Source organism: Schistocerca piceifrons, chromosome X (assembly GCF_021461385.2).
Source record: "Schistocerca piceifrons isolate TAMUIC-IGC-003096 chromosome X, iqSchPice1.1, whole genome shotgun sequence".
In the NCBI taxonomy this organism is placed as follows: domain Eukaryota; kingdom Metazoa; phylum Arthropoda; class Insecta; order Orthoptera; family Acrididae; genus Schistocerca; species Schistocerca piceifrons.
Genome location: NC_060149.1, coordinates 313,916,960 through 313,933,774, shown reverse-complemented (window position 1 = coordinate 313,933,774; position 16,815 = coordinate 313,916,960).

The following is a 16,815-nucleotide window of genomic DNA, read 5'->3' as shown; positions in this document are numbered from 1 at the left end:
TCGGAATAGTTGCTATATGCGCACTACATGACTGACTCCCGTGCACTCGTCGAGCACCATTCGTGGTGGACAAGCCTTCTGCACGTAACGTGATGATGCGGACCCGATCATTGGTCGCGATTGTAGTTCGTGGCGTGATGGATGTTCACCCTACTGTTTCACAAATGTCTATAACTCTCGTGCTTTATTTTCAACTGAAATGCTGCAGTCCACTAGAGTGCGGCACACACGTAACTAGTACTCATTGCTAACTGTCTTTACGTTTATGAACAACGATAGGGGTGACTTTCCGGTCGGTACAGGAACAGTTACAGTAGCAGCATGCCTGCACAACCCATCGGGGTGATGCAAGACTTTTGTACCTGTGTAAATGAATAGCGGAGGACTACAAAGGTATTCAACCACGTTATTTCCAAATTAATCATTTAAGAAAGTCACAGATATTATATGTCAGAGTGGTACTCCAATTTTAGGACAGTGTATCAACCAATACAGCTTGCAAGGTATGAGAGATACAAGATACTCGTAAAATTGCCATCATGTGGATGCGTAGGGCAATTCCGCAGCCGCCGAAAGTCAGGTTTTCGCTGGTTTCCCTAAATCGCTAACAGGAAATTCCACGTTTATTCCCTCTCCCTGTCCAGTCGGAGCTTGTATTCAGTCTCCACTGGCCTCGTCGTCAATGGGAGATGAGACGAGAACATTTCCCCCTTTACCTAACCGATGAGGGCAGTGGGGGGGTCGATAGCAAAGGGGATAGGCCGCTGGAGTTGTTTTGACTGACAGGACCATTTCCGGCTTGTAATGAAGCAGATCTCCGGCCAAGGCTGGGATATCAGAGGCGCTGGGTACTGTTAGCTGGAGATGTCCGGCTGGAGACCTCCATAGTTGGAGAGAGTGGTTGAGTTTCTGTGAGATTCCACATCAACTCCTAGTCTCCATCAGGAGCCCTGAATGTGTATGGACATGCGTAACGTATTTCTGTGACGCTCCTGAGAACGGATGATGAAGCTGATGGTGCGTTTCTGGCATCTCCAGTCTTTACATTGGTATGGGTAGTGGATGGTCTTCGAAACGTCTCGGTCAGTTGTGAGGCTACTGCCTCGGACGCATCCCATGAGACCTGCGCCATGTGGCCTGGTCCGGACCTAGCGTGACGTTCGAGAAACTTATTAGCTCGGCAACGCATGGAATTTGTAGCATAATTTTTATCCTGACGTTAACTTATCGCTTAGGAGGATATAAAATCTTTCAAATTCTAGACGATATGTGATATCCTTTAGAGAGATTAGATCAGTTTCAGTTTGCGTTCCATGCACACATAAATGAAATGATTCTCGTGGGGGTGGATATCTCAGAAAGTATAACATAAAAATATAGAACATTTTAACGTAGCCGGCCGCGGTGGTCGTGCGGTTCTAGGCGCTGCAGTCCGGAACCGCGGGACTGCTACGGTCGCAGGTTCGAATCCTGCCTCGGGCATGGATGTGTGTGATGTCCTTAGGTTAGTTAGGTTTAAGTAGTTCTAAGTTCTAGGGGACTGATGACCTAAGATGTTCAGTCCCATAGTGCTCAGAGCCATTTTTGATTTTAACGTAATAATCACGTCTCTGATTATTTGTCAGGAGATTGTCAAAATATGTGAATACTTCACAGCAAACTGGAACTGCTAATATTTACAGAATTAATACACTCTCTGAATGAAACACACTTATGCCCTTTTAATAAGTTTATCATACAAAAAATACCTAATCTTGACTGTTGTGATCAAGTACTGTGTGTGTGTGTGTGTGTGTGTGTGTGTGTGTGTGTGTGTGTGTGTGTGTGTGAAATCCTAAGGGACCAAAATGCTGAGGTCATCGGTCCTTCGACTTACACACTACCTGAACTAACTTGTACCAACTTATGCTAAGAACAACACATACACCCATTATGTTTTCCGTGATTTCCCTAAATCGTTTCAGGCAAATGCCGGGATGGTTCCTTTGAAAGGGCACGGCCGATTTCCTTCCCAATCCTTCCCTAACCCGAGCTTGCGCTCCGTCTCTAATGACCTCGTTGTCGACGGGACGTTAAACACTAACCACCACCACCACATACACCCATGCCCAAGAGAGGACTCGAACCTCCGACGGGAGGGGCCGCAGACATTTTTACTTAAGCTGGTTTAACAGTCCCTGTTAAGATATTCATCTATAGAGTTGAAGGAATTTCCCACCAAAAAATGTTTGAAACTCTTTTTAAACTACGCTTTATCTGAAACCATGTTTTTAATGGTTGCTGGCAATTTATGAAAATGTATGTTCTTGAATATGGGAACCCTGTTGTTATATAAGGTTCAGTAGCATGATGGAAGTAAGAAATCAACAGTCTTTGCTACAATCCATACATGAAAGTTACCAGTGTGTAGTAGAGTTGACAGTACCCTTAGTACACAGCTGTTCCTCCAGTATTGAGCTATTACCATGGAATAACATACTGCTGCTAGTTGATATATACGGGGAAACGATATTATGTCAAGATGACTGAGAAATCTCACAGAAAGAACCCATCAAGTCAGGCATCAAATGGAAACAATTCACATCCATGTCCCAGCATGCGTATTAGAGCTGTTTGAAGGATGCTGTGGGACACAATGCCTCATAATTGATGATCATGATTCCTATTCCAGATAGATCTCGCAAAACTGCGTCCTCAGTTGGGCTGTAGTCGCTAAGGTAATGCGAGAGCGTCCCGTACGGTGCTACCATTACATCATTCCAATGAGACAACTACCAACTGGGGAGCATACATTCTAGTTTCAATTATTCTTGGGGCATTTTCTATTCAGTCAGTATCTACAAGTTGGATTCAAATACGACCTATTGTACAAGCTTCCTTTTTTTCTAGAGAGGAATAGAAGCTTTCCTTATATTGGCAAACGTCCAACACAGACTTTTTCCGACTTGTGTCATTTGATGAGACACAGAGTACTGCCTGAAACAAGTGTGAAACTGATACTTACAGCGAGATTAAAACTATGTGTCGGACAGAGACTCAAATCTAGGAAACAACGCTGAGGCTGCAGCTATGCCATGTCTCGGCAGTATCATTTCTTCCAGGTACGCCAGTCCCGCAAATTATGCAGGAGAATTTCTGTGAAATGTGAAAAGTAGGAAATGATGTACTGGTGTAACTAAAGCTAGGAGCACGCTCTCGTAACTCAGTTCGTAACGCACTTACCGATGAAAGAGTAAGGTCCCAGATTCGGTTCTCGATCCGGCACAAAGTTTTAATCTGCCATGAAGATTCGTATCAGCCCAGACTCCGATCCAGACTGGAACTTCATTCTGGAAGAACGAAACTATGTTAGCTGAATGCGTGCCACTAAAAAAAGCTCCTATTTACATTAAAATATAGCTTGTAGAATACGTTGGCGTTTCTGAAATCTATATCTGTGTCCAAGCCTGAAAACGAACCCGGAGAACTTCACTTCACAAGGCAACTACACTATCCTCAAACGTTTTTTGTCGAAAGCTCACTCTATCTAATTCAACTCAGCACAGCAAGAGACGCTTCTTCCTTAGCCTGTCTGTGTGTTAAACCTGTTATCAACTGGCCAATGCGAGTTAGTTCTCATTTAGAATTTTCTTCCGTCAGTGCCCCGTCAGCAGTAAACATTAATAAAACTAGAACTAGAATAGAAATTGCATGGTAAGCAAGTAATTAATTAATGCTTCAGGGGTTTTACAAATACAGCGCCGTATCTTGTATGTGTGCCTACTTAAGTTTATTATACAGTTCCCAAATGTTTATCATGATCGTGTGTAATGATATGAAAACTGAGCGTTAGACTCATTTTACCATTTGAGAGATGCAGAAATATTTCTATACTTTTCCCACTGCTCCTTCAAAAAGATGCAAATATTTCGTCCAGCCTCTAGGTATAAGCCTCTAATCTTCCATTGCCCACCAGTTTTGGGTAATAGTCAGAGGACGCCCCAATGAGGATTATACCTGTTGACTGCACTAGCTGAAATATCAACAGACCAGTAAGAATTTTAGACAGAAAACTATGATTTTCCTAGATTAAATAATTTGTTGTATACTTTCCCAATGAACGCATCTTATTTCTGAAACTGACCTACGTGCTAACCACTGACGTTCTTGTGATCACAATCTTCATTTGTTTCCCGTGGATTTACTTCGTGCACAATTTTCTAAATAATTGATAACAGGGAAAATAACTTTCTACATCTACGTTTACATCTACATGATTGCTCTGCAGTTCTCCATGTACGAATAGTGACCCATGTCAAACATTCAGCCAGTCTATCAGCATCTCTAAACCGCTTTCCAATCTCTACGCCATTTAGAACTTACGATCTTGGGAGAAACTTTTGAAGGATGTTCCTGGAACTCGGATAAGAGGAGATAAATACTAATAGGCCAAAGTCCTCGGCTCATTTGTAGATTGTTCCTGCAGATATTATTTGGTTGTAGACTCACCGAATAAAGCCAAGGTTCAGGATTGAAACCCCAGGTTTAACATGTCAGATCTGTCTAGAAACTGATACCGTCCACTGTTATCACCTGTATCTACAATAAATAGCACAGAAAAGGAACATTAGGTTCCACACAATCGGCAGTAATCCACTTTGAGCAATTTCACATATCGACGCTAACCGATATTTCGCGATTAATCGTTGCAATAGCGCGGGTGACAGAAAACATTTTGCAATTCTGGTACCCAATCACATCATTTCGTGTCACACCTGCCAGTGTCACATGACTTTACCGGTAATTAAACCCGTCTCTCCAAAACGCACTGTTCTACAGCTATCGGAATGGCTTACTCATTATTGTTTTCCATTTAATGGCTCTTTTGATATCGATTTTGTTGCGTACATATGTAGCCCTCCCTCGCTGATGGGCTATTAAAGTTGACCGCGTGTAAATGTGCTTCGTGAATCGGAAAAAGACACTGATTTCGAAATGGAAAAAAATCATTACCAGGAAGTTATGTAGTGCTTCCAGTTACTGTTGTAATAAGTATCGCCGTATCTTCACACACGCAAAGGATCTAATACTGCCTAAAACAGTACAACCACAAGTTTTCTCTTCTAATATTAGTTACGTTCAAATACGCAACATAATTCTTTTGCTGTCTTTTTCTCTTTCTACATTATTGGGTTAAATACTAGAAATTTAGGGTATTAATTTCTTCATTTATTGGCTTTCGGAACGTGCTCATACAGCAATCTCAACACTGGAAATGTTATAATACAGTTTGTTTTGACAATTCAGAGTATACTTTAGTTTAAGTCGTATCCTGGTACGAAGTTACATAGGCTTAACAAAAGACAGTTTTCGACATAAAACAAATTTTACATACACGGTATAGTGAAACGAGTAAACGAGACTAAAATGTAAAACAGTGTACGCAGAGCTATACTACAAAAAGCCTGCTGGTAACACATTAAGGATCCTCCCAATTCATCCTAGATTAATGACTGTATATCTAAATTAGTTAAAAAATGTACTTTTGTACGTCCGGTAAGAATTGTCTCAAAAGCTGCGGATAGAGAATTGAATATTTGACAGGTCTGTAAGTACCATACACACAGAACGTCATAACAGTGTACAAGAACCAGATTTGGATATTACAGCCATTCGTGTAAATACACCAGTATTCGGAGAGTAGTAACGTTTTACTACACTTATCTAGGTAATAACGAGCAAGGTGAAAATGACATCTTGCACGACACCAAATATGTAGTACATTGTTTTTTGTCATTATTACTGCTCGCACTTTGGGACGCAGACACTGATTATATCTTTTACAGTTTTGCTCGAAATTTACCATGCTTAGGCGTTCGGCATCAAAATGCTATTCTGGTTAAATGAATCTTATTCTCTTATCGCGGGGTACTGACAATTACACCTTTCTTGCAGCTCACATAAAAATTATTATAAAATACGGAGTTATGTATGTTCTAACACCAATCTACAAAACTCTGTATTTGTGAAAAGTTGATCTCTGAAGGTCAACGAGTCTAGGGACTACAGAAATGTAAATTGCTAAATAAGCGCAAGTCGCTAAATAACGTCGTGAAAGAGATGATTGTGACCGCAAGATTCACAACACTCATAAATGAAATATTTTTTTTAAACTAAATATCTACTTCAAACAGCATATGGTGGCATATGCAGTACTTGCACATTATTATTTATCAAAATAGACGTTTCGGTGCTGGCGTATGTTCGTCCCTTATTCGTCATCAAAGTGAAAATGTGAATTTTCAAATAAGTGATTAAAACAAAGAGGAATGGAACAGTGTGTCCACTTGATAAGGGAAAGACGTTGACGTGCTAATTCATCCTCGGTGTATGTAATGTACACTGCTGTAGTCCAGTATTAGCAATAACAGTGACCACATTATCAAATGACCGAACATGAATACCAGCTTCATAGCCAGATATTTAGCATGCATATGTTAACGTAACCGATACAGCCGAGCAGGAATCTGGGTGTAGATAAAAGAGTGACGCAAGAAAACGGAATATCGATTATCTATCTCGAGCTACTGTTTGTCGGTTAGCAAGTGTACAAAATCTACAAGACGCAGAACCTAGAACTTGTACGTTCTAAAAGACGTATGACTGTCTCTTACTTGTTACAGTCTCTTCAGCGACATGTGCTTATGTAGCCCTTACATCCAGTAGCCTTCAACAACGAGTGTATGCAAAAGCAGAGCTTTACAGCCAAATGAACTTTATGGCTGGTAGAACAGACGTATATTCGTATTTTGAAATTCTTTTTATTCGGTGAGTTTGTGTACGAAATAACTTCTCTGCCACAAGTCACGACTTTCTTTTTATTTATATTTTGCAAGACGCGTTTAGTGAAATGATTCCCATTTGCACCTGCGTTTCCTGTGTACTCTACAATTTATTCATGATGTTTTCGAAATGTGAGGTGCTACATGGTACTGTTGTCTGGCCTAATAGAACAATGCTACAGATCATGCATCGAAAACACCACGAATAAGTGGCGTAGCATGAAAATGGGACGATTTTCTGAAACGCGTCTCGCAAAATGTAACTAAAAATAAATTCATTTCTGGTAGCAGAAAAGTGTTTTCATAAACAAGACTATTATTTTAACAGTCGCAGGTTTTCATCAACTACTTCCAATGGATGAGATAAATTTTTTATTCGGTTTTAGGTGTTCGAGGTAGGTTCTTCTTTCTGTGTCAAACGCAGAGTGAAAACAACATGGAGGTCGATCATTCTCAGCTTATAAAAATCCTCTAAAAATGCAGGGAAATCCCGTTCTCGCACAGCTTACACACGGATTTCCACCAACATAGAGCAGCGCTGGAGAGTTTGGAAACAATATGAAGAAACATGACAAAAAAGCTTAGGAAATTATTTAATATGTTCACATTCTGCATGTAAAACATGAATATACAAACGAGACGAAGAAAATAAGTCTCAGAGAAAGGCAAAAGTTATATTCTCTTCTTAAATACTGTGCTCCCTAACGATGAGACCGAAGTTTCCCTTCCAAATGAAACATGATTGGCATTTCTTCAAGGACATAAGGCATTTTATGAGGTGATGCCCCATATAACACACAGTGAAGGTAGTGAAAACTGCAGTCCAAAGAAGAATGCATGTGACTGATGCGACCTATTGGTTTCAAGATAACACAAAAGTTATCAATATGGGAGAGACTTGTAGCTGAAGGTTTGTGTACTTAGGAACAAATGAAGTTACCTGGGCCTTGCTTTGATCTAGTAATTTATTTTAGAATCACATGAAACTCTAGAAGCAGTTTCTGGTATCTTCTATTGCTTATGTGGTTGTGAGATAAGAGGTTATGTTTTCTGCAGATTTTATTAATATTACGAGCGCTATGTGTTCTAATGACGTATAATATATTAAAGTTATTTAGAAGATGTTGTTAATTCTTTAATTAGAGAGTTTTGTGGTATGCAAAGTTCTGTAATTTCTGAAATCAGGATACATAATGTATAAACGGTTAAATCTTACTTCCACGGTCTTCCACCATCTTGTACCTTGAAAAGGAAGGAGGTCATCTACCATGAGAGACGTGATATTTGCAAATGAACTGAGTTTCTTTAATGTCTTAGTAATTTCCCCCATGAAAATGAAAATTTGTGTTAGCTCTTACAGCTTCTCTTTCCAGTTGTTTCTAACAATAATCGCTTTTTGATAATACTTCTTCTTAATCTGATTTCAATTACTAATTATTGCTGTGAAGTATAGTTATAAAGTAACGCATGGACTAATAAATACAGTATTAATAAAATTTCCTCCATTGCAATACTTTAAATTTGAATACACTATTTGTACCTAGGTAAATGATCAGTTGTACCTTGGAATAGTTTTTCACATTTGAAAAACTTTACTTTTCCGGTCTATTTTTTGTAATTTCAGAAAAAGATAGCAATAGACATAAAACGAATACTCGTGTTTCAAAATAGAATAAGAAAATATATTAAACCTCTATTACAGGGCTGGCTTGAGACGTAAGTCTGAAGAGTGCTCCAAGGTACAAAACTCTCCCCTACTTCAGAAATGTACGCGATCTCCTAGTAGAAGAATACAGTAACCGACAAACAAAGCATCTTAATCGTTGCTGAAAGATCGCAACGATCATGTTTTCGTCCTGTTATATCCAAAACCTGCTAACAAGTGACATAATAAGGGGACGTGTTCGTCGCTTGGCAGATAGCGTTTCTTTTTTGCTGTTGCTCCGTAACGTGACAGTGACGACTAATATTAATTTCGTCGCAATAGCGTTTTTAATATTTTGCTATTTATTTGTAATAAGGTGATATCTAGTACGCCCAGGGGGGACCAATATGACTGTACACAGGCAGAAGCGTTGAGCAATAATCGCCCAATGCCACTACGATGTATCACTCGGATTTTTTGTTATTTATTTACGAGATACGTCAACAGCAGTGCGACCTCGTATTAAACAGTTTCACCAAAACTATATCACCACGATTGAACTATCTTATTAATGACAAATAGATTATAGTTTTAACGTGAATGACGCCTAATCCTACTTTGGATCGTAATAATTCGTAATGTGCCAGTAGCTGCCAGAGTGCTATCTCTGTTTGAGCGATATTACAGTGCAGTTGTTTTCACAGAAAAAAAAACAAACAATAACTTTTTTATTTCATGTAAAAGAATATATATATTTTAATTTATAGTTTAAAACTGAGTCTCATCTGATTATTCTGAGTTAATTGAAACTGTGACACTGAATAACGAAACTGGACTATTGGTAAAAATAAGTTAGCATACATACCTAGCAATCTACTTTCAGTGAAGTTATTTTTTCATCAAAAATTTAGTTTTAGAGTGGTCATATTTCTCTTATTCAGTTATAAAATTTTAATTATTGTACATTCACTCTTTTTAAATGTACATACCAAATAAGCAACAGGCAAACTGGACCAGTGTTCATTTATTCCTTCAAATTAAAACACTGGCTGGCATGGTGTTGAGTCATTGGGAAAAACTCGAAATTCCACTAATTCTCTAGTTATCGTCATCCTATCCCTCCTACTCAAAAGGAAAATCGAAATAAATGCTACTCGGTCTTACCTATTTTATTCCTACAAGACAAACAAAAGCTTTTATCACCTTTAACGCATTGCCTCCTTACCTGCGCACTGACTCTACTACTGTTACTTTCAATAATATGTTACAAATTAGACTCTAGCACCCACGTCAACGTCAGAGGTTGAAAGTACGCTCCATCGCATACAATGTTGCGTTGTAATATAAAAGTCCAGATCCTCATTCATTAGGTTGCTTGATGTGTTGGATCAGGCAAAACTCTAAAAAAACCGTATCGCATAATCTCTAAAACGGACCAGGGAGAAGTGGTTTGACTCTTCACAATATTTATTACAATCATGGACTTTAGTTTTAGCGGTCAGCTCAGCTGCAGCTGTTCTGGCTCTGTCGTGCCTTGGGTTGGCGTACAACAGCATCTGCAGTCCATATTCTTAGTGTTCTCACACTATTTCTGTACAATCGCCTCTGCTCTCTCATGCGTCATAGTAGACGATTTACTTTGTATCGTGATAATGTGAAGTATATGTATTTTTTGCTATACTTTTTTATTTCTCCCAGTTTACTGAGTGTATAACTGCACTGCGCCGTCACTTTAATGTAGTCAGCTGTCAAAAACCTGAACAACCACCTTTGCAGGTCGGACCGCGGCGAGGCGTGCTCGAAGAAAGTCAGTGAGGTTCTGGGAGGTACTGACAGGGACGTGCAGCCATGCTGACGCCAGTGCTGTGGCCAGATGCGCTAAATTACTCGGTTGAGCATCCACTGCGCGAACAGCACGATCGAGATGGTCCCGCAGATACTCGATTTGGGTTAAATCCGCGGAGTATGGTAGCCAGTGGTGTACGGTAAACTTATCCTGGTGCTCTTCGTGCCACACACGTACACTGCAAGCTGTGACACGCTACATTGTGCTGATGGTAGATACTGTCGTGCCGAGATAAAATAAACTGCATGTACTGGTGGACATGGTTCCCACGAACAGGTGTATACGTGTGTTGATGGATTCCACAATCATCATCCAGGGAATGCCACGGAAACGTTCCCCAGACCATAACGCTCCCTGCTCCGGCCTGGACCCTTCCGTCAATTGTTGCAGAGTGTTTTCTTTCACTCTGATGGAGAACAGACAGTGAGTCATCTTAGAAGGCCACCTATTGCCACTCAGTGGACGTCCAGTTGTAGTACTGGTGTGTAAATGTCTGCTTTCGTCGCAGATGAACAGCAGTCAGCATGGCTGCATGAACAAGGCGCCTGATGCTGAGGCCCGTATGCTACAAACTTTCACCGAACGGTCGTCGAGGAGACATTGTGGGTAGCCCCATGGTGAATCTGGGCAGCCAGTGGCTCAACAGTAGCAGGTATATTCACACACATAAATCTCAGCAGCAGCCGTTCATCCCTGTCATCTATGGTCCGTGATGCACCACATTTGCGTCAGCGCCGGTTTTGGATAGTGCCATTCTGCCATGCACGGTACACTTTAACCGTGGCAGCACGCGAGCAGTTTACAAACTTTGCCGTTTCGGATATGCTTCCACCCTTGGTCCGAAAGCCAATGATTATGCCCTTTTGGATGTCAGATCAATCGCTACGTTTCCGCAATACAACGTCTGCACTCTTCACCACTTTGCCCCTATACACTTTATGTATCCTCCAGTGCTGCCACCTACCGTCTGTAAGTGGTTATTACACGCTGGCGTCGAATTTAAACGGTATTCACACTGAGACTGGAGCGTCTATTATAGTCGCTACTGATCTGCGTTTCAGTATAACATTTCGAAATTTACTTAAAGCCTCACATAAAAATATCTTAACGTTTAGTTGAAACGCATAAAAAAGTTCCCCACTAAGATCCGTAGGCCAAAGTGATATTGTTCAACTGAAATTTGCCTAAAGGGGGAACATTACCGTGATATATGCCGGCCGCTGTGGCAGAGCGGTCCTAGGCGCTTCAGTCCGGAACCGCGCTGCTGCTACGGTCGCAGGTTCGAATCCTGCCTCGGGCATGGATGTGTGTGATGTCCTTAAGTTAGTTAGGTTTAAGTATTTCTAAGTCCAGGGGACTGATGACCTCAGTCCCATAGTGCTTAGAGCCATTGGAACCATTTTTGAACCGTGATATACAGGGTGTTACAAAAAGGTAGGGCCAAACTTTCAGGAAACATTCCTCACACACAGATAAAGAAAAGATGTTATGTCGACATGTGGTCGGAAACGCTTAATTTCCATGTTAGAGCTCATTTTAGTTTCGTCAGTATGTACTGTACTTCCTCGATTCACCGCTATGCTTTCATACGGGATACTCTACCTGTGCTGCTAGAACATGTGCCTTTACAAGTACGACACAACATGTGGTTCAGGCACAATGGAGCTCCTGCACATTTCAGTCGAAGTGTTCGTACGCTTCTCAACAACAGATTCGGTGACCGATGGATTGGTAGAGGCGGACCAATTCCATGGCCTCCACGCTCTCCTGACCTCAACCCTCTTGACTTTCATTTATGGGGCATTTGAAAACTCTTGTCTATGCAACCCCGGTACCAAATGTAGAGACTCTTCGTGCTCGTATTGTGAACAGCTGTGATACAATATGCCATTCTCCAGGTCTGCATCAGCGCATCAGGGTTCCATGCGACGGAGAGTGGATGCATGTATCCTCGCTAACGGAGGACATTTTGAACATTTCCTGTAAGAAAGTGTTTGAAGTCACGCTGGTACGTTCTGTTGCTGTGTGTTTCCATTCCATGATTAATGTGATTTGAAGAGACGTAATAAAATGAGCTCTATCATGGAAAGTAAGCGTTTCCGGACTCATCTCCACATAACATATTTTCTTTCTTTGTGTGTGAGGAATGTTCCCTGAAAGTTTGGCCGTACCTTTTTGTAACACCCTGTATAAGGACGCGAAGAGTTTCCAGGAACTTTAATATCCCGGTGATAAACTAGGCATACAAAGTTGTCTCAAACCGAAATAGTAGTTCGCACACTAACACTTATTCTGATATAATGACTGCTATTCAGATTTTCCTCCATAAATTAGTAGTCGAGGTAAAAATCTGCCCCATACTATTCCTGCTGGTGTTTGTCCGCTAAGTCACTCAACAGCAGGGGTTGTCATATTTTGTGACCGAGAGTGAATGCGTTGACCATCATTACAAAACAGGTAAAGTGAATTCGAAAACACTTGATTTTGTCGCTTTGCTTGTCGCTGACGTGCCAATTGCAGTCTGAGGCGATTGTAGTTTCAGGACAATGGAATCCATCGCAACGAAAGGGCTGCCAGCAATTGGGCCTGCAGCAGACGTCATAGCCGACGCGTTTTCATTCGTTGCAGTGCCCAGCGTCGAGCGTTTCATTGTCTAGTATTCCCTCTCCAAGTGCATCCCTCTTCTATACACTGCAAGAGCCGAAATGCACTCAAATCCATTTACTGGAAACCAATCACTGTGCGCAGACTGAACTCAATCAAAGGCTTCTATTGTCCTCTTTGACGTGACTCCGCGGCATCGTGGTACTTGCTTTCACGTTTCTACTTCGTCTGGCGCACATCCACTTCCAATGTTAATGTAACACTAACCATTCCGATGACACACGAGAACGGGCCATATGTACGCTTGTATATATTTAACAGCTTTGCAACGTTACTTACACATTTCCGCTACTCTGTTTTACTCATCGCTTTAGCTTAAGTTTATTCGTGCCATTATTTTTAGTTAACGTAGTTGTGACAAAGTTTAGCGTAAAAATTCAAGTAAAGTAAGTTTCATTCTCTGAAAAACGGAAAGCGGTGCACTACTTGCAGCACTGAAAGCTAAAGTAAAAGAAACATAAACAACGTAGTGAGAGGATCATTCTTGCCACCTCGGACACATAATATATTTATTTTTAACTCCATACCCGGTTTCAGTGTCTCATACCATTTCTATGGGATCGTGTATCATACATTCTCAATTAATCTGTTAACAGCGAGGGACGTATACATCCGCGTACATTTGTTGTACCTCCAGTGCTAATGACGTACAGAGGCTGGAAAAAAAAAAATATGGAAGCACCGAGAGAAATGTATTCTTGAACATCAGTACAGATGTTAGCCAAGCTTGAAGGTTACGCTCTTGTATTTGACCACGAACGGCGCTATGCAGTATCCTTAATATGTTGCATATGTCTGTCGTGATCATTACAGTGTGCTGTGTAGTCGCGAATGCATCACGTCACAGCTAGGAGAATTTGAATGCGAGCCAACTGTTGGCGCTCGTATGGCGGCTGTGTAGGTAACCAAATGAGCCGACGTGTTTGCTATTTCTAGAGGCACCGTATCCAAGATATATACCGCATAGAGCGAAAGCGGAAAAGCATGATCCATGAAGTCACAATACGGACAAAAGCGCGTGTTGAGTGATCATGAGAGGCGGTCAGTGAAGAGGATTGTGACGAAAACTAAGAGGACAACTGCTGAAAAAAGTGACTGCAGAACTTAATTTCGGACTCACAAAACGTGTCAGCAACAACACAGCGCGAACTGAGCAAAATAGCACGTCAATGATGCAAATGCCCGTAGCAGCAAAACGTGGTACCAAAGCCATAAAACCTGGACTGTGAAGCAATGAAAGAATGTCTTTTGGTCAGATGAGTCTTTTTTCACAGTGTTTCCAACGTGGTAAGAGAGAAAGATGGAGGGATTCGATGATATTTTGGGTGGCCATATTGTTGTATTCCATTGTCCACACAAAAATGGTTCAAATGGCTCTGAGCACTATGCGACTTAACTTCTGAGGTCATCAGTCGCCTAGAACTTAGAACTAATTAAACCTAACTAACCTAAGGACGTCACACACATCCATGCCCGAGGCATGCTCATCCACTACTTGCATGAAAGAAGAGCAAATACAGTAGGTAGAGTTCGCATGAACAGGAAAGGTACGCCGAAACGTGATGCCAAAGTGTAAAGAGATGAGATGGAATGTAGGACAACAGACATTATGATGGCTTTAAAGTGACGTGACAAAAAAAGACATATGTATGCTGAAGACTTAACATACAGCTGCAGTTATCAGTTATGTAAATGGACCGCCAAACTAATACCGAAAAATTGAAACTAAAATGTGTGTTGAATTATAACGAGTATGACGGATACAGTCGACAAATACGACATGCTAACTAGCTCAACGGAATGTGTTCACAAAGCATTGAAATGGCACACCTACTTGGATAATCTGAAAATCACATTTCAAGTGCCTGGCAGAGGGTTCACCTAACCACCTTCACAATAATTCTTTATTATTCCAATCTGGAACATCGCGCGGAAAAAACGGACACCTATATCTTTCCGACCGAACTCTGACTTTCTTATTTTATTATGAAGATCGTTTCTCCCTATGTATGTCGGCGTCAACAAAATGTTTTTGCAATCGGAGGAAAAAATTGGTGATTGAAATTTCGCGAGAAGATATCGCCGCAACGGAAAACGCGTGTATTTTAATGATGTCCACCCCAAATCCTATATCGTTTTAGTAACACTCTGCCCCTATTTCACTATAATACAAAACGTATGCCCTTCTTGGAACTTTCTCTATGTATTCCGTTAATCCTATCTGTTAAGTATCCCACACCGCGCAGCAGTACTCGAAAAGAGCATGGACAAGCGTAGTGTTAGCAGTGTCTTCAGTAGATCTGTTACATTTTCTAAGTGTCCTCCCAGTAAAATGTAGCCTTTGGTTTTCCTTCCACACAACATTTTCTATGCGTTCTTTCCAGTTTAACTTGTTGTCATTGTAATTCCTAGGTATTTTGTTGAATTTACGGACTTTAGGTTTCACTGATTTGTCGTGTAACCGAAGTTTAGAGGATTCATTTAGAACTGATGTAGATGACCTCACACATTTCGATATTTAGGGTCAATTGCCGATTTTTGCTCCATACAGATACCTTTCCTAAAATTTTTTTGTAATGTGTTTTGATCTTTTGATAACTTAACTAGACAATAAACTACAGCATCATCTGCAAATAACATAAGACGGCTGCTGAGATTGTCTCGTAAATAGTTTACATAGATAAGGAACAGTAGAGGACCTGAACACTACCTCGTGGAACGCCAGAAATCACTTGTGTTTTACTGGATGACTTTCCGTCAGTTACTACAAACTGTGGCCTATCTGACAGAAAATCATAAATCCAGTCACATAACTGATACGATATTCCATAAGCACGCAATTTCATTGCAAACTGCTTGTGTGGTACAGTGTCAAAACCCTTCTGAAAATCTAGAAACACAAAAGCAATTGGAAATCCTTTGTCAATAGCAATCAACACTTCGTGTGAGAAAAGAGCTAGCTGTGTTTCACAAGCCGGCCGCTGTGGCCGAGCGGTTCAAGGCGCTTCAGTCCGGAACCATGCTGTTGCTGCGGTCGCAGGTTCGAATCCTGCCTCGGACATGGATGTGTGTGATGTTCTTAGGTTAGTTAGGTTTAAGTAGTTCTGAGTTTAGGGGACTGATGACCTCAGATGTTAAGTCCCATAGTGCTTAAAGCCATTGGACCATTTGTGTTTCACAAGAGCGATGTTTTCTAAATCCGTGTTGAGTGTGTGTGTCAATAGACTGTTCTCTTCGAAGTAATTCATATTGTTCGAAAAAATGTATGTTCCAAAATCCTGCTGCATGTCGACGTTAATAATATTTGCATTCCATTTAGTAGATTACTCCTACTACTTTTCTTGAATACAGGTGTGACCTGTGCAACTTTCCAGTCTTTGAGTACGGTTGTATATGATTGTTGAGTATGGAGCTATTGTATCAGCATACTCTGAAAGGAACCTAATTGGTATACAGTCTGCACCGGACGATTTGGCGAGGATATCTACTTCTACGTTACTCCTGTTGGCAGGGGATTTTGATTCGAATTCTGGAATATTTACTTCGTCTTCTTTGGTGAACGAATTTCGGAAGGTTGTGTTTAGTAACGCTGCTTTTTCAGATAGTATTTCCATTGCTATCGCGCAGAGAAGGCATTGATATTGTACATTGTGCTTTATTCATATCCTCAGTATCTTGGTGAAAAAGGAGGAGGGTGTGTGGTAATACTTGTAACATTCTCTTAGATTGTGGGAAGCGTAAACGGCAAGCCCCTCAAGGAACTCGTCCAGCCTGAAGTACACATGCATTTTCCTAGAGACTTCCACAAAAAAAAAAAAAACTGTTAGCGTCTAGAAAAG